This window comes from Galeopterus variegatus, unplaced genomic scaffold (genome assembly GCF_000696425.1).
Source record: "Galeopterus variegatus unplaced genomic scaffold, G_variegatus-3.0.2 Scaffold768, whole genome shotgun sequence".
Taxonomy (NCBI): Eukaryota; Metazoa; Chordata; class Mammalia; order Dermoptera; family Cynocephalidae; genus Galeopterus; species Galeopterus variegatus.
The window spans coordinates 455977-480396 of NW_007726879.1; the positions used below are offsets into that span (position 1 = coordinate 455977).

At 33.2% G+C, this 24420-nt stretch overlaps 1 protein-coding gene across 3 annotated transcripts in view; it reads right to left on the reverse strand.

Moving 5' to 3' along the window:
• BRINP3 (bone morphogenetic protein/retinoic acid inducible neural-specific 3) overlaps nucleotides 1-24420 on the reverse strand; it is a 396539-nt gene that overhangs the window by 317604 nt on the left and 54515 nt on the right. The window lies entirely within an intron of this gene.

Sequence of the window (24420 nt, forward strand, 5' to 3'; positions counted from 1 at the left end):
AAAATTTAAAGTTGAAAGTATACAGAAAACCTCAAAATATTTTAGTATTTTTAAAAATTGTTGAGAGTTCAGCATATTTAATTCCACTGGTTTGTTAATATATTAAGAAAAAAAGTTACTGGGTGTTGTGCATTACAAAAACTGGTTTGATAAAGAGAGGAAGTTTAATTCAAGGAAAATTCTAGTTATTTAAAAAACTACCCAATACATTTAGTCAACGTTAGTTTGTCAATCATTTACATGTGATGGGTTATATTTGTTTTCTTCCATTTTTTATAGATTAGTTTGTGTGTAAACACAGCTCACTTAATGTTTGAAAGTGTCAGTAGTGTTTGATATTTGTTGCCCCCCAGCATCATCCACCTCCTTCTGCCAGTATAATAGAACCCTGATTCTGTTCACTTGTCTGTTCCATCCAGTGCATCCCATATGACTCAGAAAAGTGGACCTTATCCATAGTTCCATCAGTGCATGCTGATTAGTGCAAGCCAGTCAAGGTAATCCTAACCCCCTTGCCAGCGACTGGTTCAGAAACACTGGTTTAAGACAAGCAGATCATGTAACCCTCTAGCAACTGTTATTTGCTCTGAATTATATGCATGATCTATGCTGAACCAATCATACCTAAGAAAAGACTGTGTATGTCATGGTTCAGCAAGAGCTATTTCTCTCTTTTGCTGAATGTGAACAAAGAAGCTCTCTGCCTCAGTTGGTGCCTGCAGCCGTATTGTGGGAAGCCTGAAAGGTGTAGCACAAAGCAGAAAAATATAAAGATAAAACAAACAAACAAAAAACGTAGGGCTTGACTGTGTCTTGGAGTGTGTCCAACCTTCAGACTATTTAATATGTCTTTCTATTTAAGCCAGAGCTTCTCAAGTCTGGTCTGTGAGATAGTAAGATAAGTATCACCTAGGAGTTTAATAAAAATGCAAATTCTGGCCACACCTCAAACCTACTGAATCAGAAACCTGGAATGATGCCTGATGCATGTGGGCTGAACATAACCTCCAGGATATGTTAAAGTAAATCAAAGTTTGAGAAGTATTGATGTAAGCCATTTTAAGTCAATATTTCTGTTAATTACAGTCAAATGTACTCAAACTAGTAAGACCAAAAATTTCTATAAAATCAAGTAAACCAGTTATACATACACATATCGTTGCCAAGATAATGCTGTATTTTTAAGACAAATTTTTACCTTCATAAAATTTCATTAATTTTAATGCAAACTCCTTTGATACCACAATTGAAATTATGTTATGCATCCATGTTTTCAATCAAAACATATTCCTTTTCTGCAATGAAACACACACACACACACACACAAATACATACACACTTACCATATATACTTCATTAAATTGCAGTAGGCAGATTTGTTTCTTGTTACTCGAATATGAACAATCTAAACTTGGCAGTTCATAGTAAAAATGCATTATCACAATCATTTTTAGAAGAATAGCAGTACCTTTTAGTCTTAAGAATAAATCTCCATGTAATATTCCTAAATGGTCACAGATGTCACGTATGTAAGTACATATGATAGTAAATCTTAACTTCTATGAAATTTTTTCCTCAGAAGAAAGTTTAATTTAAAATAATTAAAGTTATACATTTTTATATTTAAAAAATCACCTAGTTGACTCTAGCTTTATCTGTGAAAGTATAGGGGATTTTCAAAATCATAGAAATATATGCAATTAATATGTTCAAATATTCATCAACTCAAAGACTTTTAGACACATGAACATTGAAATGTTAATGGTCTGTAATAGCTCCTTCTTATCATAAATTAAAATTAGTTACATCATCTTTATGCTTAATAGCAACGATCAATTTTAGAAATCCAATTTACTTTAAAAAATATTCTTTCAAGCTCTGTTAAAATCTCTTAGAAGATATCTTCAAAGGAGTATGCTTTGCCATTAAAACCACGCATTCTATTCACTAATCAGATGAAAAAGACCGAGGTTCATACACTAGTGCTGAACTTATTAGAAATTCAAAATTAAGTTTTATATGCAACAGGAAATATATAGAGGTCAATACTCAAGTTTATTCTGTAAAACAGGCAAAGACAAAAAAATTGAAACTTCTAAAATAAAAAAAAGCACTGAATTCACAAAATGATACGGTGAATATTTTGCAATGACCTCTTTAAAAGTGTGCTTACATTTAATTGTATTAAAAAATTAGATTTTTTTCCTCTGTTATCAAAACATTCTTCATACTGTACTGCAAACATAATTTTCTGAACCAACAAATTACACACACATGCACAAAAATCGAAACATTCAATATTGTACTGGCCTAGGGAAATATGAGCATAAAGAAACAAAGTGAACAGCCTACAATCTAACTTGATGTGTGTCAAATTATGACACTCTGGTTCAAATAGAAAATAGTTTAGAAATTTGTATTCAGTTAACCCATTAAGTTCTGCTGGGTGAATCACGTGAATTCTAAAGGCAAGCTGAAGCAGCTGCATAGCCCCAGGTCTGGTTCCAATTTTCTAAAAGGGTGAATACAAAATGAATGCAATCCAAATGCCTGGAAAAAAAAGTGTGTGCTACAATCATGTTACGTAACAGCAAATAAAGATGTAGAAGCCAAATGGTTTTATTCTATGTTCATTGCTTAGCACTGAGCAGGGCATGTAGAGCTTTTCTTTACTTATCACCTGAGCATATGAATGATTTAATGATTGCTAGAGAGATGAATCAACACATCAATGGATCAGAATGTGAACAGGAAATGAACTTTCTAAAGAAAACTGAGAACGAAAGAACGACTATGGATGAATTGTGAGCTATGGTATTGAGTATTTTGAGCTTCCTCCATGCTGTGGAGCTCTCTGCAAATTCTCTGGATATTTGATACTAATTCCTTTTAATTTCTTAAATGTAACCTTTCTCATCACTCCACATAGTAATTTTGAATCAACTTTTCTATCCCCAGAAGTAATTTGATAAGTGTTTTCAAGCCAAAGTGGAAATTTTGGGAAGTCGTCTTTGGCCAAAACAGCAATGTGTACTTTAAGCTGAGTTTCTTAAGAAATTGTATGAACTGTTTTTGAATTCATTTGGAATCAACAATGTGCCAGATAATGTACCTACCTTATCTCATTTCATCTTCCAATAAAGCCCTAAGAGATAGTGGTAATAATCAGATGACCACGTCTGAGCAAAAGTAAAATTATAAACATAATTATTGGAACCCTCAACTCTGACCCTGAAATTCATGCTCTTTAAATCAAATCACTGGTTATTTTGCAGTCTCTATGGTTTTGTTATTTCCAAATAATAATTCTAATGGAAAACATTTCAGTTCATAGCAAACCAAAATTAATAGTAGTATTACACCATAGTAAAATCTGACATATTCGAATAAATATTACTGAAGGAAAGAAAATGAATTAGTTGAAGAAATTCTATGACTCAGGGCTGAAATTCAATAAGAAGATATATTATAGTTTCTAGAATAATTTTGTATTGATGAACAAATAGAACCAGGCTGAAAATATGTGGTTGTTGTTTCCTAATAAAGTTATAGATGCTCATACTTCATAAAACATGTTTTTATTTATTGATATATTTACTTTCCTTTGCTTAGAGAAGAATGGCAATTACTAAAAATGTTTTAAGATCTGCATTGCAACAAAGACAGAATAAAGTTAGCTAATGGGAAAAAACATGATCTTTAGTAAAAAGCAGTTAATAATAATATTCCCTTACATTTATAAAGCACATTATAGTTTTCAAGGCTCTTTCATACACATTATGTCATTTAGTCCTTCAAAAGCCCTATGAGTTTACCAGGGAAGATAAATTATTAACCCAATTTTACGGGTGAGCAAATTAAGGCTCAGAAAGATTAAGTGCCTTGCCCAATAATACACATAGTTTTTATGATGGCAATTATACATTATTAAAGTCAAGTTTCTTTCTAGATTTTCTAGTGTCTCTGTTTTAATGCAATGATTTTGCTATACAGAACAGAGTTTTACAAATTATTCCTCAGTTTTCAAAATGGTTTTAATTTAAAAATCACAAGTAAATGTTTGACATAAAATAATTCCTTATAAAGACCTTTACAATTCCCACACAGAAATTAGCATGTTTCTAAATCAGAAAACCAAATATATAAACAAATGACCCAAAAAGGAAACAATTGTTCTTTGATTTATTGAAGGGGTTAAAAAGCACATCCATGCCCTGCTTCAACAATTTCTGAATTTTAAGATTAATTATACCATATTTTGTTAGTTTATAGTAATAAAGAATATTTTCAAAGAATCATGGATATGTCACATCATTTTTTAGCATGAATAATGAGCAGTTTTGAGCTCTGAAGATGCTGCAAAATCACAAAGAATGGATCTTGGAGGCTTACCATATAAATTAGTACAGTATCACATTAACAAGCAAGACACAGTCAGAGAAATGAATTCAAACTGAAGGAAAAGAATTGGCAGATATAATATTCTAAAATAAAGCAAAAACATTCAATAATATTGTCTTCTCTTCTATTTAAGTTTTCAGGACTGCAGAGATGGATTTGGGGATTTCATTTGCAATCATCTTTTACCATACCAGATATGCTGCAGTAATTGTGTAAGGAAGACAGACAAGTAACAAAATTAATCCAAATATATTTAGGTAATAAAACTGATGATTAGTCAGGCAGATCAATGTGTCCTTTTCATCATGTTACTTGAGCAGAATGATATAGCTGCTTAGTAACATTCAGCAAATACCTGATGATTTCTGATGTTGAGGCAGCCTGATTTTGCCATTTCTTCATTTGTATACTCAAAGTTTGACTTTCCTGTTATTATGTATTTAAGGAAGAGTCGTGAATTTCTTCAATCTAATGAGATTAGATTAGAGCACGTTTTTGTAAAGTATAAAGTACTGTAAAAATGCTACTGATTAGCATTATGTATAGTTACATAATTCAAAATATTGAAATGGTTACCGGATATTGGATATATAGGGTATCTGAGCTCTCCCACTAACTAATTTCTTAGTTACCATTTCTTAGGCTTAACTAATCCACTGGCTACTTTCATACATCTTACCGAGAAATCAGCAAAGAGTAATATAAGGAACTTCACAGTAATCATTTATCCATCATCATCTTTTAATATGCTATGAGCCATGTTTTATAAGCTTAAGACAAATCACATTACACTACTCTTTCTGCTAAGCTGGTATTTTCATACCACTGCAAGCGTTAGGCCTATCTGGATAAGTCTCCTGACAGATCAGATTTCAATCTTGAGTGATATAAAATAGAGTTCATTTTAGTTTGACTTTTCCCTTACTTATTTTTCAAGAACTTGATACAGCTTTTAGATAAACTGGGATATCTTCTGTCCTGCTGTGACATGTATCCATTTAATTTAAAATAGGTAAGTGTCCTGCATACTGAGAACATAGTTTTATCATCATGAAGCAGGAGTTTCTTCAAAAAGAAAAAAGAAGAAAAGCTATAGATGTTCTCATCTAATTTCTGTTGGGGGTGGGAGGAAGTGTTACATGTCAACTCTACAAGAACTAAAATAATTAACTCTGGCAGATGTTTTCTAAAGTTCAAATGGAAATTACAAAACAGCCACATCTAGTAATTAACTTAGTTACCTTTTATAGCCAATTCACTTTAATTAAAGCAGAAAGTTAGGGGAGATCAATACAAAATCTAAGGTTTTACATGAATGTTATTGAGGCTTTTTTTTTTTTTTTTTTTGGTCAAGTTAGATGTCAGAGTACAACTTATCTTAAATTGTTTCAGCCTAGTATATTAGCCATGTTCCTTGATCAGAATTTTCTTTGATCATTATTTAACAAGTTTTGTAGCAGCAGCAAAGAAACGTACTGAGGAAAAATATACCCCCTGCCTTAATTTTGCCAGTCAGCTCTAGAGGGCACATTCACAGGAGATGGGGGTCCTTCCAACCAGACATCAACACAATTATGCTGTACTGCCTTGCATAATAGATTAGCAAACCCACCTACAGCACGCATGACATCAAACTATGTGCTCCACATATAGTTAGTAAATGACACGGGCGTGCCTCACCCTCTCCAGAGGGTCTATACTTGAAGGCACTGCTGTTATCATGTCTTTGGTATAAATCCTGGCAGAAAAAATTTATATTCAAGAAGAAAGATTTTTGTGCCATGCCATTTATTCATTCAAAACATTTAAACCCTAATTTATATAAAGTTTGATATGTAATGTTTTAAATGTTACATTTTTGATTTTTATTCTGAGAAAACATTGTACCATAATAAAATGAAATTTTTTTTATATATGCCACAAATTTCTCTTAGAATATGTTAATAAAAAACAAAAAGTCAGTATCAGTTGAACACCTGATGTCCTTTTATTAGATGATAATTTATTACTGTGGCTGAGAGGAATTTCCAAGCTAAATTAAAACTTTAATCACACAATTATCTCAGCCTTTGATATATTTGCACCCTCCTCATTACAATATTTGTTATTTTCCGTGTCTATTCTTTTTACATATTTGTTATTTTATAGGTGAAATTGTCTTCTTTCAATCATATTGAATATATTTTTAAAGTATTTCTCCATAAATACATATGTAACAGTTTATTGCTGTTGTTTCTGTTTCTTAACCTGTAAGAGGGTTGAACTACACTCTCCTTAAATTCCTTTTCAGTTCTAAAAAGCTCTGATTTAAAGATCTGAAAATGTTAAGTATTAGGAGAAATCCATGTAACTGATGAATTCAAAGCACATGGGTCAGTGAGGCTTGTTTGTTTACTTTTTTTTCCTTTTATTTTTAAAAGAAATATACTCTTTTTTTTTAATCACATATATTAGGTCACCGGTTTTCAACTGAAGATGATTTCACCCTCCAGTGGATATGTGGGAGTGTCTGTAGACATCTTTGGTTGCCACCACAGCACTGGCTAGTGTACCAACCTGCATTGTTAGCCATATGAGCTGGAATGCTACAATATCAACACTGAAGGAGCCCTGAATGAGTCATTCAGACTATACCAGTTGTTCAGGAAGCTGGGGGAATTTCACCTCCAGGGGATGTTTGGCAGAAATTTTGTCTGTAACTTCTCAGGGGCAGGGGGAGTTGTTGCTAATTGCATACAGTAGATGGAGCCTGAAATGCATCTGACGATGCACAGGACAGCCATACACAGCAGAGAGTTAGCTGGCCTATAATGTCACCAATGCAGAGCTGAGGTTGAGAAACCCTCTACTACATGGAAATAAGGCTTCCTGTCTTTAGTCTACTCCCTTTTAAGATAAACATAAATGCCTATAGATTAAATAATACTACTGCGGACATCACATAATTTAGAGATAAGTAAAAAAACTCACTGCTGGGCCGAGCCTGTGGCGCACTCGGGAGAGTGCAGTGCTGGGAGCCGCGGGTTGGGATCCTATATAGGGATGACCGGTGCACTCACAGCACTCACTGGCTGATCGTGGAGCGGCCGGTCTCAAAAAAAGACAAAAAAAAAAAAAAAATCCCTCACTGCTTTTGAATGTCTATGTCTTTATCTTCTTCAAAATCACGGTCTAATATTTTAGCATCTTTTTTCCTGACCTAGTAAAGTTTTTGTGTTATCTTCGGTAATTTTTAAAAAACAGTCAACTTTTTAAAAAGTGTCTAAAGAAACTTTTTTAAAACTAGAATTTCATTTTACAAACTAATTATTCTTGGCAGAACATGTATCAAGTAAATTCTCTTTAAGCACTTTCTTAAGAAAATTGATGTGAATATCACACTTTGGGAAAATAGAAACTGAGAACCACACTGAATGTCATTCCTGCAATACATATTTATTGGGCACTTGTTGCCTGCCAAAATGATGTGAAGGCGCAGACCATATGAAGAACTGGAGAGTGAAGCAGCAGATGTTTCTGTAAAGGACTAAAAAAGAATAAACTGGACATGTCCAGGAAAAAAAATCTAGTCCTTTGCTGATGTAGAGGAATGAGTGACAGAGAGTGATAGAAAACAAGACCAAAGAGGTGGGCAGGAGCCAATATCATATAAATCATGGGGATCCAGGAGATAAACACATTAGAATGCTTTAAGCAGGAATATGGGAAGAATTGGTCCCCCTTCCCCTCTATCTCATGCTCTCTCTCTCTCTCCTTCTTTCTTTCTCTCACACCCCCTTTCCTTCCTTCCTTCTTTCTTTTGTTCTTTCATTCTTTCTTTCCTATTTCTCTGGCTTTTTAGAAGAGAAGAGAATAAAGAAGTAAGAAGTGATGGTGACCAGGTTTGGCTGGTAGTGTTGGAAATGGAAATAATAATAATAATAATAATAATAATAATAATAATAATAATAATAATAAAAGGTAGTTATTCCCAGGATATAGTGTAAATATTAAGCCAACACTTTGTTAGTGGAACAGATATGAGAGTCAAGGAAGAGTACAGTCCCAAGATTTTTGACCTGAACAACCAGATAAATCATATTTCCTGTCACTAAGATATGGCGGTTGAAGGGCAAGGTGTTTTTGTTTTGTTATATTTCTTTGGTGGAGGAAATCAAGTTCTCTGCTGTGAACATGTGAAGTTGTGAAGTTTAAGAAGTTTATTACACATATAAATAGAGATATAAGAAAATATTTGGCACTACAGGAAGATTTTTAAGATTGGGTTATAAATTTGTATGTCATCAGCATATAAAAGAATATAGGTAATAATAAGTTGGATTAAGTCAACTGTAGAGAGTATAGAGATAAGAAAGAGAAAATAAAATGGAGCAGAGCTTTCGAGCATTCAAAGGCTAAGATGTCAGAAACAGGGTAAGACATCGGAAAGGAGACTAGCCAGTATCACAAGGAAAACCAACAGAATACATTGTCTTAAAACACAAGTGAAGTAATACTTTAAGAAAAAGGGTTTAATAACAGAGTCTAATGCTGCTGAAGTTAAAGTAAGGAGAGGAAAGAGAATTGGCCATTGGATATAGTAAGAGAAAAATTCCTGATGACTTTTAAAAGAGTTATATCAGTGAAGTGGCTGGGACAAAAGTCTGAATTATTATACTTAGATTAGAAAGCTCAGTATCATGAAGATTGCAGATCCTCCCCAAACCAATTATGAACTTAATGCAATTTCAACGAAAATCCAACAGATTTATTGAAGTAACTTGAAAGCTCATTTTAACATTTCATAGAAAAGCAAAGGGCTAATAAAATCAAGTGAGCTTTGATACAGAACAAGTGAGAAGACACGCATTACCAAATATTTAGACTTGTATTATTTATATAGTAATTAAGTAGGCATGCTATTGGTTCAAGATATAGAGAGAGACCATCAATACAGAAGATAAAGTCCAGAAACGCACCTTATATACGACAGAGGTGGACTAGGGAGCAGTAGGGAAAGGATGATCTTATCAATTGATAGTAAAAGAACAGTTGGATATTCATTAGGAAGTGAAAAAATAAAACTGAACCCCTATCTCATACCATAGACAACAGTCAAGTGTACTCAACACTTGAACATGAAAAGTAAAAACAAAGCTTTTAGAAGGTAATAGACAGAATATATCTACAACCTTAGGATTGTGAAGGATTTCTTAAACAAGAGAGCAAAATGCATTAACACTAGAGAGCACAATAGAAAAAAAAAAGGAAAAAAGAAAAAGATAAAAGTAGGTTACTACGCAAACTGTGCTTCTAATTGTCCCGGTGTGCAAAATGTGTGTCAACAATATGCAATATTTAGAAATGTTAATAAGAGTTTGACAGTATAATTTTATATCTATCAAACCTAAATTTTAAACTTGAACTAAAAAGGTCTGTGTTTAAAAAAAAATGGAAACTTGGGAAATATGGTCTTTAGAAAAAGTGTTTATGTGTGTATGTGTTTTGTTTGCATAAAGTAAATGATGAAACTGAACTAAATGACTATCTTAGGGGCCTGCTAGAACTAGGGATAATATATACACATCCAAAATGTCATACAACTACTTAAAACAGCAATGTCACCTATAGAGGCCATTCAAAGATTATCAGGCCCTAATCCCTGGAATTTGTAAATGTTACCTTATAGAAAAAAGTGTCTTCGCACAGCTATGTCAACACCTTGATTTTGGTCTAGCAAAACTGATTTTGGACATCTGGCCTCCAGTACTGGGACTATATTTCTAACATTATAAATCACCAAGATGGTGGCAATATGTTCAGCAGCTACAGGAAACTAATACATGACCTATATTACTTGACAAATAAAAATGTCTCTCTCTCTCTCTGTCTCTCTCTCTGTCTCTCTCTCTCTCTCTCTCTCTCTCTCTCTCTATATATATATATATATATATATGTATGTATAGTTAATTGACAAAGTCAGTTTATGAATGTGTGTCCAAATAGTACATAAAAATTCCTGGAAAAAAATACTAACAGGAATTACACAGAAATTTTAAGAGTATAGGTGTTTTATATATATATTTTTTTAATTTTTAAATTTTCGAAATAACCATATATTATTTTTTTCTGGTAAAAATAATGTAATTTTTCATTTCTAAATAAAAATAATATTTGTTTGTTTCTCTACACTGCAAAATATCTCTATGTCTAACCAACTAGGCTAAAGTGTCATAGTCAAAGTTTTCTGTACCTGAGAGTATTGAGCCCAGTAAAGTGGCGTGTCTACTCTGGGGCAGTAACACGTAATTGTTGCATATAATTGTTATAAGCCAGGACATATAACTGATACTTTTTCAATTAAAGAATTAATCCATAAATGAACATAAGCATAATATAAATGCAAATATAAATATAATTCAGTATTTAAAAACAGATCTTCAAACAATGTCCGATTTTATATATATCATCTGTGTTTATATTACAGGTTTCATTTTACTGTGTCTTGGTCACATTCAATATATTCCTAAAGTTAAACCCAACTTAGGTCCCCTTGAATGCCTTTTAAATTGATTTTTATAGCACACAATATAAAATTTTGATTAAATAATGATTAACTCAATACACAAATCCATGAGGATTTATACGTATGTATATATGTATAAAGGTAAGGTGTACCTCAGTTTTGTTTCAAGTGTGCATAAATTGCTTTCTTTGTAATTTTAATTTGCCAAGTTTTCAATCTGTTACCTGATTAACAAATATCCACTGGATGCTAATGCTGCTTATTGCCCCTTGCCATCTCTTGTCCATGAGCCCCATGAGAGAAGGAACTTTCATTTACTCCAGGTATAATTGTTGCATCTAGAAGAGTTCCTGGCATATTGTGTGTACTCAAGAAATAACCTTTGAATTCAATCATTGAACTACATCTCAGAAACAGAAGTAAAACCCAGACTCACTAGAATAGCATGAAAGAGGAAGCAGTCAAAATGGCAGACTAGAGGTGTTCAGCATGCAGTTCTCATGCAGAAGTGATCCAGAGCAGAGAGTGGACAGCAGAAATCAGTGCAGGAGAAATTCTCCCTTGAGAAAAGAGTCTACTCAGCCAGAGGACTTCCAAATGGTAATTCCTGATTGCTCCTGCCCCAGCTCAACCTCATCACCACGGAGGTTACCAGCACCATTATCTGACCCCAGGGCAGAGATACATCTCCCCCATGGGAGTTCCTCTTGCTCCCTGCAGTAGCCACTGGTGTGCACCACTACATGGCCCCTGACATATGCAGCTGCAGCCCGAGCTGCTGGAGGCCAGGCAGATCCAGCCACAGCCACTGCACAGCTACTAGCACCAATACCAGAGTGCCACACTGCTTGACACAGCCTCCAGAGCCCCATCCCATGCAGCTCCCATTGTAGAAGGCAGCAAATCCTGGAGCCACTCCATCCCCCCCCCCTTGCCCCATTGAGGCTTTCACCACTAGAAACCACAGCAGCTTGGCATCAGTTCTGGGTGCCCTGACCCTTGTGGCTCCAACAGGGAGAGGCCTCAGAAGCTTGGCAGCAGTCCTAGAAGCCACACCCCTCATGGCTCCAGCCAGGAGTGACTTACACTACTCCATGCCAGCACCAGGAGGCCTACTCCTAGAAAAACAAGAACAACCCAATCCTAAAGTTACTAGACCTAAAGAAATAATGAAAATCAGAGCAGAACTAAATGAAATAGAGACCAAAAATATGATACAACAGATCAATGAAACAAAAATTTTGTTTTTTGAGAAGATAAATAAAATAGACAAACCACTAACCAGAATAACTAAAAAAAGAAGACCCAAATAATAAAAATCAGAAATGAAAAAGGAGATATCACAAATGATACACAGAAATACAAAGAATCATTAGAGATTGTTATGAACAAGGAGATGCCGACAAATTTGAAAACCTGAAGGAAAAAGATAAATTTCTGGGCACATATAAACTACCAAGACTGAACCAAGAGAACACAGAAAAACTGAACAGACCAATAGACCAAGCAATGAGATTACCAAGCAGTAATCAGAAATCTTCCAACAAAGAAAAGCCCAGGACTGGATGGCTTCACTGCTAAATTCTACCAAGTCTTTAAAGCAGAATTAATACTAATTCTTTCCAAACTACTCCAAAAAATTAAAACAGAAACCATTCTCTCAAACTCCTTCTATGAGGCCAGCATCACCTTGATACCAAAACCAGACAAAGATACAACAAAAAAAGAAAACTACAGGCCAAAAACCTTGATGAACTTAGATACAAAAATTCACAGCAAAATACTAGCAAACAGAGTACAGCAACACATTGAAAAGATTATACGTCATGATCAAGTGGGATTCATCCCAGGAATGCAAGGATGGTTCAACATATGCAAGTCAATAAATGTAATATACTACATCAACAAAGTCAAGAACAAAAACCATATGATAGTCTCAGTAGATGCATAAAAAGCATTTGACAAAATTCAACCTTCCTTCATAATAGGTATAAAAGGAAGGTATCTCAACATAATAAAAGCCATATATGTTGAAAACCCCTGCCAATATTATCCTGAATGTGGGAAAGCTGAAAGTTTTCCCCTTAAGACCAGGAATAAGTCAAGGATGCCCACTCTTACCACTCCTATTCAGCATAGTGCTGGAGGTAATAGCTTGAGTGACTCTACCAAAAAACTCTTAAAGCTGATAAACAAATTCAGTAAGGTCACAGGATGCAAAATCAATATACAAAAATCAGTAGCATTTTAATGTTCCATCAACAAGCTAGAAGAAAAAGATATCAAGAAAGCAAGCCCATTTACAATAGTCACCAAAAACATAAAATATCTAGGAATCAATCTAACCAAGAAGGTGAAAGATCTCTACAATGAGAACTACAAATCACTGCTGAAGGAAATTAAAGACAACATCAAAATGTGAAAAGACATTCCTTGTCCATGGATTGGAAGAATCAGTGTAGTAAAAATGTCTGTACTACCCAAAGCCATCTTACAGATTCAGTGTAATCGCTGTCAAGATACCCATGACATCCCTCACAGAATTAGAAAATGCAATCCTAACATTCACGTGGAACAACAAAAGACCCCAAATAGACAAAGCAGTCTTAAGCAAAAAAGTAAAGCCAAAGACATTACACTTCCTTACTTCAAACTATTTCACAAATCTATAGAAACAAAAACAGCATGGTACTGGCATAAAACCAGACACACAGACCAAAGGAACAGAATAAAGAACCTAGAAATCAACCTATGTATTTACAGTCAATTGATCTTCAACCATGACACCAAGAACATACATTGGGAAAAGACTGTCTCTTCAATAAATGGTGCTGAGAAAACAGGATATCCATATGTAGAAAAATGAAACTTGATCCATACCTCTCAACGTATATCAAAATCAAGTCAAAATGGATTAAAGACTTAAATATAAGACCTGAAATTTTAAACCTCCTACAAAAAACATAGGAAAAACATTCCAGGATTTAGAACTGGGCAAAGACTTTATGAATAACACCCCAAAAGCATAGACAACAAAAGAAAAAATAAACAAATGGATTATATCAAACTAAAAAGGTCCTGCATAGCAAAGGAAACAACCTACACAATGGGAGAAAATATTTGCAAACTATGCATCCAAGAAGAGATTAATATCGAGAATATACAAAGAGCTCAAACAACTTTACAGCCAAAAAAAAAATCCAATTAATTAATAGGAAAAGGAGATAAATAGACATTTCTCAAGGTAAGACATAGAAATAGCCAACAAGCACATGAAAATGCTCAACATCACTAATCGTCAGGGAAACATAAATCAAAACCACTTTGAGATATCACCTGACACCAGTCAGACTGGCTATTATAAAAAAGACAGGGGATAACAAATGCTGGCAAGGATGTGGAGAAAGAGGAACACTTCTGCACTGTTGGTGGGACTATAAATTAGTACAGCCAATATGGAGAAGAGTATGGAGGTTCCTCAAACAACTACAGATAGAACTACCATATGATCCAGCAATCCTAGTACTGGGGATATATCCAGAGGATTGGAAATCATTATGCCAAAGGGATACTTGCACTCTCATGTTTATTGCAGCTGTATTTACAATAGCCAGGTGATGGAACCAACCTAAATGTTCAGTGATAGATGACTGGATAAGGAAATTGTGGTGCATGTACACACACACGCACGCACGCACACACACACACACACAATGGAATAGTACTCAGCCATAAAAAAAGAATGAAGTTCTACCATTTGCAGCAACATGGATGAGCCTGGAGAACATTTACCTAAGTGAAACAACCCAGGTTCAGAAAGAGAAACACTGCATGTTCTCACTCATAACCAGGAACTGAATCAATGAATAAGCAAACAATAAAGAGAGATAAAGAGAAAGAGAAAGAAAAATTATTCACAGTAATATGCAGAACTTTTAGAGAGAGAGAAAAGAACTGTGGCCACCAGAGATGGAAAATGGGAGGGAGGGGGTCTAACAACGAATTGATTAATAGACACAAAGAATGCATACTGTAATGATGCATAAGCTAACTATACTGATCTAACCATCACACATTGTACACAACTACCGAAAATCAATGTTGCACCCCACATGTATATGTAATAAATTATCTTAAAAATTAAAAAAGTAAAATAAAATTAACAAAAAAAGAACAGCATGAAAGATTTTTGTAGTGGAGCAGGTGTCCACAGATGTTCATGACCACTTGTGTCTATAAGAATTTAGAAGTCTTTGGTATGAATTTGAGATAAGTAATAATGATAAAAATATTTATTCAGCACTAAATTTATTCCAGTAACTAAGATGTACTTTACAATTATTATCCCATGTAATCTACATAATGGTCTTATTATAACTATCATTTGCAAATAAGTAAACTAAGGCTTAGGTTCTTTTTGTCCAAGGTTTTGCAGCTATTGACGGTCTTACTTCAGAATTGGAGTCTTAGCCATCGTGATAACCTATACTTGATAACATAAAACACCTCACTAAGTAGAGATCCCTGTAGGTGTTTCTTCCAGATCAAAGCCTTTTGGGATTCTGTTTTTCTCCAGATTCTTCACTGTATCTAAATCAGAGGAGTTATATGTCGGGGATTAAATACAAGTTTATTTGATATGCTTATTTCAGAAACTAAAATTAGTTTGTTGATACTCCCCATTTTTTCCTGTTGCTAAGAAACTCACATTTCAGAATTACATAACATGCCCTAGATTTAAGTAGAGAACAAAAATGATTTCCTAAAATAGAGTAAAAATCTATTAAAATGGAATCACAAATTAAATAAAACTTATTTGAGAAGTGATTTTAAAAATACATTAAATATTACTGATCTATTACCTTTTAATAAAAGGCATTTGGCCATAAAAGGAGGGGATGTAGCAAAGTTATATCATTGGACTTTATTCTCCTTGAAGAAAATCAAGTACAGAAATACACATTTTGTGCATTTGTATTACTCTGAGTTATATGAAGATCTTTGGCAAAATTCTTGTGTTGACCATCATAATATCCCTGTTGCCTATTAACATTTCTTTAAAAACCCTACTCCATGGCATAAAGATATCTGAATATTAATGATACTCTTTTCTTTTTTTTATTGGTTATGAATATTCATGAGATACAAAACTGATTGTCATCCCTCGGGCCCGAGATGTGAGGGCCCAATTCAAACTGGCAGCATACCCATTAATACTCATTTCCGAAACCATATTTTTGCTGTTTTGTTAACACTTTCCTGGAAGTTATTTGGCAAAAAAATTAAATGTCTTGGTTATTTTGGTATTTGAAATAAACATATTTGGCACTCACTGTAGCATAAGGTTCTCTTTTTTTGCAATGCTAAATAATTGGTCCTTCTCTAAAATTAAAACTGATGGGTTTGACCAGCAAACAATACATGTGCACGCCATTTTTATAACTCACAGAAATAATTGTTTCACTCTAGAAAGCAAGATGATAGTTATTATTCAATTCGATCTAACTGATTGAAAGACAGCCAGATAATATAAACACTGTAAAAACAGAGGAAGTTGCCTCTATGAATTTAAAGAGTTAATTATTAAGTACAGTAGATTTGGAATAAGATAGAATTGCAATCAGTCCCTCTCTTGAGTGTCTAGTTCTGAGATGAGTATACCTAATTCCTGAAAGATTTCAACACAGCAACTCACCACATTAGTTCTTGATATTCTTGACCTCCCAGTGCCTTTAACACTGTTTAGTTCACCATATCTGAAGGTCTCAGTGCTATAGTTTCTCTCTTTCCTAACTAGAAAATTCCCATCCCACTGCAGTCACTCTAGCAGAGACTCTCATCACCTTGTGCATGGGCTAAATTCTGTCTCTCTCCAAGTTACTGCCGTGTGGTGCCTTCTTGATTTCAATTCTCCCTATACATTGCACAATCGTAAAACATCATATCACACTCTTCAAAATGTTTCAAGCCTTGCTCTTCCACACACTCATTGCTTATGGACTGTATGTATGTGTATGGATTCTTAAATAGGTTGCAAATTTGGTGAATCAAGGCTTGAATTGGAGCTACTAGTAAACAACTCTTCTCAATAATAAATTTTTTTTTTTTTTTTTTTTTTGTCTTTTGTCTTTTTCCGTGTCCGGCAACGGATCGCAACCCTCAGTGTTGCCCCCGTACCGGACCGGGGACCGGCAACGGGATTGCAACCCTCGGCGCTGCCAGTGAGCGGGAACCGGTCTGTATGTGGGATCCGAACCCTCGGGCAGGAGCGCCACCGCGCTTCCCAAGCGGCGCACTTATCCAGTGCGCCACCGGGCCGGCCCTCAATAATAAAATTTTAAACTGTAAATTACATGTCTTTTAAAATTATAGCTATTTATCAGAAAAACAATCTCTAAATAAGACCTAGCTGATTAAGACAAAATATAAATAGATTATAAAAATTTTTAACATGCTCCTATTTGCAATTATTTTCCCATGATATTTTTAAATTAAAATATCACCCAATGTCACATTGTAGGTGTGACCCAGCACGACTTCCACAGATTTTCTATCCTATTGTTTAAAATTCTCCTTTCTATTTATTACATTTTTGTAGTTCTCTCTTTTCTTCTAAGTGAATTTTTATTTTCCTTCTCATTGCACATATATGAAGATATTTACAAAAGTTCATGGAAAAACAAAATTTAAAGATAGTATGAATTATTCCATGGACTTTTTGAAGTACCCTCTTATCTGAACACATCTTAAATATTCTACTCTGATCTTTATGATAAAAGCCCAGAAATGAATAAAACCAGCCAATTTAAAAATGTTGAAAAATCCTTGTAGGTAAAATTTATCCTAAATTAAATATAACTTTTATGCAGAAATTCACAGAACAGAAAAGCAATATAGCAATAATCTGAACTTGAGATTTGGTCACAGAATTCTATGTATACATTTATCAGGAGTAGTTTAAGAGGGATTATATAAGGAGCGGAAAGACTATTGTAATCCTCCACATCCTGTGCATAACCCAACCATAATTTTTTAAAAAATAATGCTCTTGACACACTTATTGTGTTGTTCTCAAGCCAAAACTGATGCATGGTGGATCCTTATTGAAAATGTACCTTTGAGATTTTATATTTTCTAAGGAAATTAAATCATATGAATTATTTTAGCACATAGATCATTATTTCTGACTTATTTGTGTCCTTGATATTAAAGAATTTTCACAAAAAAATAGAATTATTCAATGTATTCTAGGTAAATACACATTTATAAGATAGAGGTAATTTAGCTTGTCTAAAAGAGATAAAATTTAATAAATATTCACTCTTTAGCTAAACTTCAAATATTAGAATCGCATGCATTCCTCTATTCTCAAAAGGAAAAAAGGGGGTGGGGGGAATGAATGTTTTGACAGTATTACATTCAGAAAGTCTAAATTAATATAAAACACTGAAATCAATTTTAAAAAAAAATCATCAATTTCATGACCAACAATTTCCGATTGAATAGAACTAAGAAATCAGTATATTCAATACATTACTTTTGGTTATATTTGTCCATAGGTACAAAACATAAAATTTGTATGAATTTTAAGTTTAAATCATTAGCCAAATTTATAAAATAAAAAATCAGTTTAGTAATGCTTAGAATTAAATCTAAAGCTGTTTAACAAGTACCTAGCCTACCTAAACTTTGTTCTAAAAATATTTTATTCTAATAAATGAAGAGTTGTAATAAAACTAAATGTAGAAGTAGCTTATACCAAGTTGTGATAGTTGATATTAAGTAAACAAGGGCGAATAATACTACCTCCCCTACCTAGATTTTCATATATTTTTCTCTGTAAAGTTCCTAGTCTTAAAGGTCACATTCACATATGCAAAACACACACACACACACACACACACACACACACACACACACACATTAGCTCCTACAAAACTGGTAAGAGAATAATGGTCACACACACAAAAAAAAGAAAGTTAATTCAAAATACTGGTATATTTGCCAACACTAAACAAATGAACAAAAACTCCTTGTTTAGAAAAAAAAATATTCCAGGTCATTATGCCAATATCACTTGAAACCAGTCTGTCTTTTAAAATAATTTGTTTCTCCTGAGAGGTTATACAAATATCAGCTGTTTTGGTATAATATGTTTGCAAGCAAACCAAATTTGGGGTCCCAAGTAGGTTCACTTTTATAACAAATCTATATTTGAATCTTAAATAAGATACAAGAAGAAAACAGATGGTTTTGCAGGTGGTCATGTCTTAACTAAAGCTACTCGAGAAGGAGCATGTGTTGGTGTCTTGAAGCAAGAATGGACACACATAGCTGCTCTAAGAAGTCTTCAGTACTTCAAGATGACAACATATGTCAATCATTTGGCCAAAATTTTGTCACAATTGTCCGAACATGTAACACTCTCTGAACAGCCTGTATACCCTTAACAGGTATATTTGATGGGTGTGCAAAAGCTGGAAAAATGTCAAAAGTGTGTCAAAGCTTGGACAAATGCAATAACTGATTATTTTTAGGGAAAAAAGAAAGATTTGGTTTGGGAAGTGAATGAGTTTGATCACACTTCCCACCTTCATCATAAGAGTAGGCTAAAATCAAATGTTTAACAATCACTCCATTTGTAACTCTGGATTAACCAAACTGATCCACTTTCCTGTCTAAAAAAAAATCACATTTCATAAAGGTGGTTACAATTTTAGCACTGGATCATTTCTATTTAATATATGAATTGTGTCCATAATTTCAGCAAGGTTAGGTTTTGACAAATTTCTGTTTATAAAAATGGCACCGTAGCCTTCTGATTGTTGAAAATGTACTTAAACCATCATACTTGACAACAACCCTATCATTTTTGACAGGGGAAACATCACAAATCCTGTCACCTATCCTGGAAACATCAGCTAAGCCATTGAAAGGTACAGCAAAGATAGCTGAGATTTTACAAATTGCCCGTTCCTCAATGAAGATGTTAGCAAAAGATGGTGCCTCCAGTGGGATTTCAGCCCTACCATCATCTATTCAGTTTCTATTTCAGTTACCAGAAAGAGGTCAGAACAAGCTTGTTCAGTGAAACCTCATGAGCACAAAGGTTTTAGTTTCCAGCCCCTATAACTCAGCAAATATAATAGTTGCAAGATTTTCATTTACTATGAAAATAATGGCACAAATATCATCTTGGTACTGGTTATTCTACTGACAACTGCACAGACCTCTAACCCAATACTAATTGTAATTTAAAAAGAAAATTGTTAATGTTATAATCCAATAAATTCTAATCACTTAATTATTCATATGCATTCTCAATAATTGTCCTATTTCTTATCACAAATGTCTTATTTTAAGTACTAGCTGTAATTGAAATGTTACAATAATGAGAAGCCTATTCATTGAAAATAGCAGAAGGTATTTAAACAAGACTTTAAAAATTATTCCAGGGGCCATAAAGGCTTTTAGGGAAACTCTGACTTTTGGTAGATTCCTTGGTCTTTCTACAACCGAAGAACTACTGAAGATGTAATATTTTTAGAAATGATAGGAAAAAATGAATCTACGCATTATTTTATTTAACCGTATGTAGAAAGGTATCATACATAAGATATGTCAGACTAAAGGAGATCCTATGACTGTGATAAAGCACATTAACAAGAAATGTATTATGAAAAGCAATTGATTCTCTATAGTATGAATCTCAGCACCATTGATTATAATGAGTTATATATGTGTCCATGTCAATAAATATCATTTGCCTTAGTTTAAATGCCACACAACATAGAAGATATGTCCCAATTATTGGATTTGGTGAAGCCTGAAATCACTGTGTCCATATTCTGTAAACTTTGCAAATATTTTATCTCCAAAAGTTCTAGTATTCTCAGCTGATCCTCACATAAAAATTTTGACATTCCCTTTATTATTTTTATACCTTGTTCTGCATCACTCGACATTTCCTTACATTACCATAACTGCGTGCAATATTTTCACGATTTTTAAACTGTGACTTGAGTAATTTTTAAATTTTATTTTCAAAAGACTTATAGAAATGACTAAAATTTTCATGTTTTCTTGAAGTTGTTCACATGAAAATAATGGGTCACAATCATTTTAAAACAATCTACAATGATGCGGTCATGTGAAGATATTTGTGTGCAGAATCCTGACATTTAGAATGAACATAAGGCATTTGAGAGTCAAGCTTGGCTGGACCTAAAGAATGAGCAATGTGAAAAATACACTTGGATAAGTAACATAAGGCCAAATTTTATAGGTAGTTGAAGGCAAGGCTGTATTTTTACTGTTAATAGATTGCTTTATATTGCTGAATAAAACAAAGTGATTTTCAGGAAGTCCATTATGAGATTTCTGTGAAGAATAGATTGGAAATCTGATAAAACACGTTGGATGTCTGTATGGCTTCCTAGTGAGTCATTTTCTGGCCATCTACTTAAAATTAGCAGCCCTGCCTCCAACACACAATTATACAAGGTTACTTCAAAAAGTTCATGAAAAGATTCATAGTATCTTTCAATTCTACTTTTTTCCATGAACTTTTTGAAGTACCTTACCCAACTTTTCTGCTGTATCTTTTCCCCATAATATTTCTCATCCTACAATGCAATATCTATATACCCATTTTTTTTTTTTACTGTATAATCACAATTAGAATGTAGATTCTATGGGAGAAGGTATTTTTGTCTTTGCTTTTTCCCACTATTGGAACCCAGAAGCAAGAATTTCCTTTAGCACAGAATAAAGCACAGTAAATAATAGTTGAATAACTCCAAGCATGGATTAATGACTGGTTTAAGAAATAAATATTCAAATCTATATTACAGAAGAATTTGTAACAATTATGCCCCAAATAAAATCTAAAGAAATGTATAATGTAATTATATTCAAGAATACCAAAGTTTATAATCATGAGAATTTTTAACCCTTTGAGGGGTATACATTTCTGTGTGTAGGAGTTGTAAAACTGCATAATTATACTAAATTAAAGCTGAACTTCTGAAAAGTATTTCATTTTAAATAACAGTATGCCATACAATAAAATTTGTTGTTTATATTCATGTTTTTAGCTCCTGAATGATAATACATGCTAATACTATTAGAAAGTACAAAAGTATTAAGAAACAGGAAAATAATCCCACATTATCCATAGATTGAAATGAGTCATTCTCAACATTTGGTGCACAGATCTATCTATTCAGGCTTTTAAAACAATTTTGAAAATATACTTGAAATCCAACCTCATTAGCAATGTTTCTAACATTATTTTTGCTTAATATTATAACATTAGCATTTCAAAGGTCATTAAAAACTCAGCATTTCTATTCAGTCATACTCTATATCTTTCAACAAATACTGTGGTTTGTTTTTATTGTCGATGACTTTCAAAGTTTTCAGAGTTTCTTAAAATTAGTCACTCAGTAAAGGTTTCTGAAAATATTTTTTGAGTTTCTAGGCGTTGGCCACTCTACTGGGCTTATGGAACTGAACAAAACCTGCTTGTGTACTGCACACATGGGGCACATTTTCTTATGAAAAGGGGGCAGTTATTAAGCATTAAACAATAAAAAAGCAGATTACAATTATTTCTACAAAGAGCAGATACAGCACCATGCGATAGCAATTTGGGGACCATATTAAGTAACTTTATCAATAAGATAAAGAAAGAAACTTCCAACATACATATATACTTATTAATAGTTGCCTATAAATGTTTACCCCCCCCCTTTTTTTTTGGCTATTTAGGAATCTAAGGAGAAAATATGGATATGCAGTGTGTGAAGTACTAGCATATTAAGACCATATATAATATATATTAAAATATTAGGTTTTGTGATATTAGAAATCACTGTAAGCATCATAAAAATACATTTTTAAACATAAGTATTATCAAAATCAAACGTTCTTGTTCAACATGAATTTTCTTAATGTGAAGCTTGGCTATCATTTTACACGTATATCTATTTGCTTGTCAAAAATAACACTTTCTAAAACATTCACATACATTTTTTCAGAAATAATATGAAGAGCTTAAGACGTGCATACATTTTTGTCATGACTTCAAGTACATCACCTCAAAAACAATCAGTTATTCATTTAAATCATAAACTATACACATCACTCCATTTACGGAAATATTTATTGTTTATGACAGCATCTGTCTTAAATATTGTAAGATTTTACACCCTTGCATATATGATTTAATAGTACATGAAGACTTTGAACATAAGTTTGTGTGTGTGTGTGTGTGAATTTGGTGACAATACATTTTGTGAATATATGCCTAATTTGTCTTCCTGTTTTGGTTTTTCTGTCCATAATGATACTGATAAATTTTAATTTTCATAATTGGAGAAAGAAACAACCTAAACATTTAGTTTTCTCATTTACTCAATGTTATCTTGATTTTCAAATTCAATCCATGTAAAGTATTGAAGAAAGTAAAATCCGTTAGAAGGCTAACAAGAAATACATTTAACTATTTTTGAGTAATGTCTGCTTTGGCATATTATATATTACATGATTTACTTACAGAAATAGATAAAATTCAGTTCTCAAATAATAAAAATGAGAATTATATTACCACATAATAGATCTGTCTAATCTGCTTAAATGTAATAAAATATGGAATTCTATTAAAAGGCAAATGCCAGAGTCATTTGTGGGAAACAAGGTTCTTCAAAAGACAAAGGATTTAATAATTTTTCAAGTTGTTTCTAAAACAGTAGCAAACATTACATGTCATTTATGTGCACAAAGTCCCAGATTAATCCAAAATTCAACACAATGTAATTAAATTGAATCTTTACTACACGCAGAATTAAATAAGTTTCCAGAGAAAAATAACCAGTTAGTATAATTATAAGCACCAAATCAGGGTCCAAAGTCCTGAAGTTTTAAAATGGTAAGAGTCATTAATTACAAAGCATATTTTTCACTCTAAGGCAAACTTGCAAACAATAGTTGTTGTACTCGTATTTTTTTAAAAACAAAATTGTTATAGTCATCTGGGATCTTTTTCTAGACATATAGTGGCTCACATGAAATGTAGATTTTAATCCAGGCACTACCACTCACTAGTTCTGTATCTTTGGCCAAATTATTTAACTTAAGTGAGCTCCAGTTTCCTCACCTGAAAAATTTACTAGCTACACTTTTGAGAGAATCAAAGTGGTTATGAATATTAACTAGTTAGCATAATGTTCAAAATGCTGAATTTCCAGTTATTACTTTTACTATTCATTCATGCTTCTTTTATAGATGGTCCTTACATTCTTTTCTTTCTCCTGGCTATTTTTAAAACTATTACCCTTTATCCTTGTATGACTACTCAATGAATTGTCCATCTAGCACCCATTTCTAGAAAATTTCCCTTTTCTATGTCTACTAAGGTGTCTCCAGCATCTCATTACGAGATTGGATTTATACCCCAGTTCTACCACTTTAACAGTTCCTGGAGAGAATTACCTAACATTTTTATATCCCAG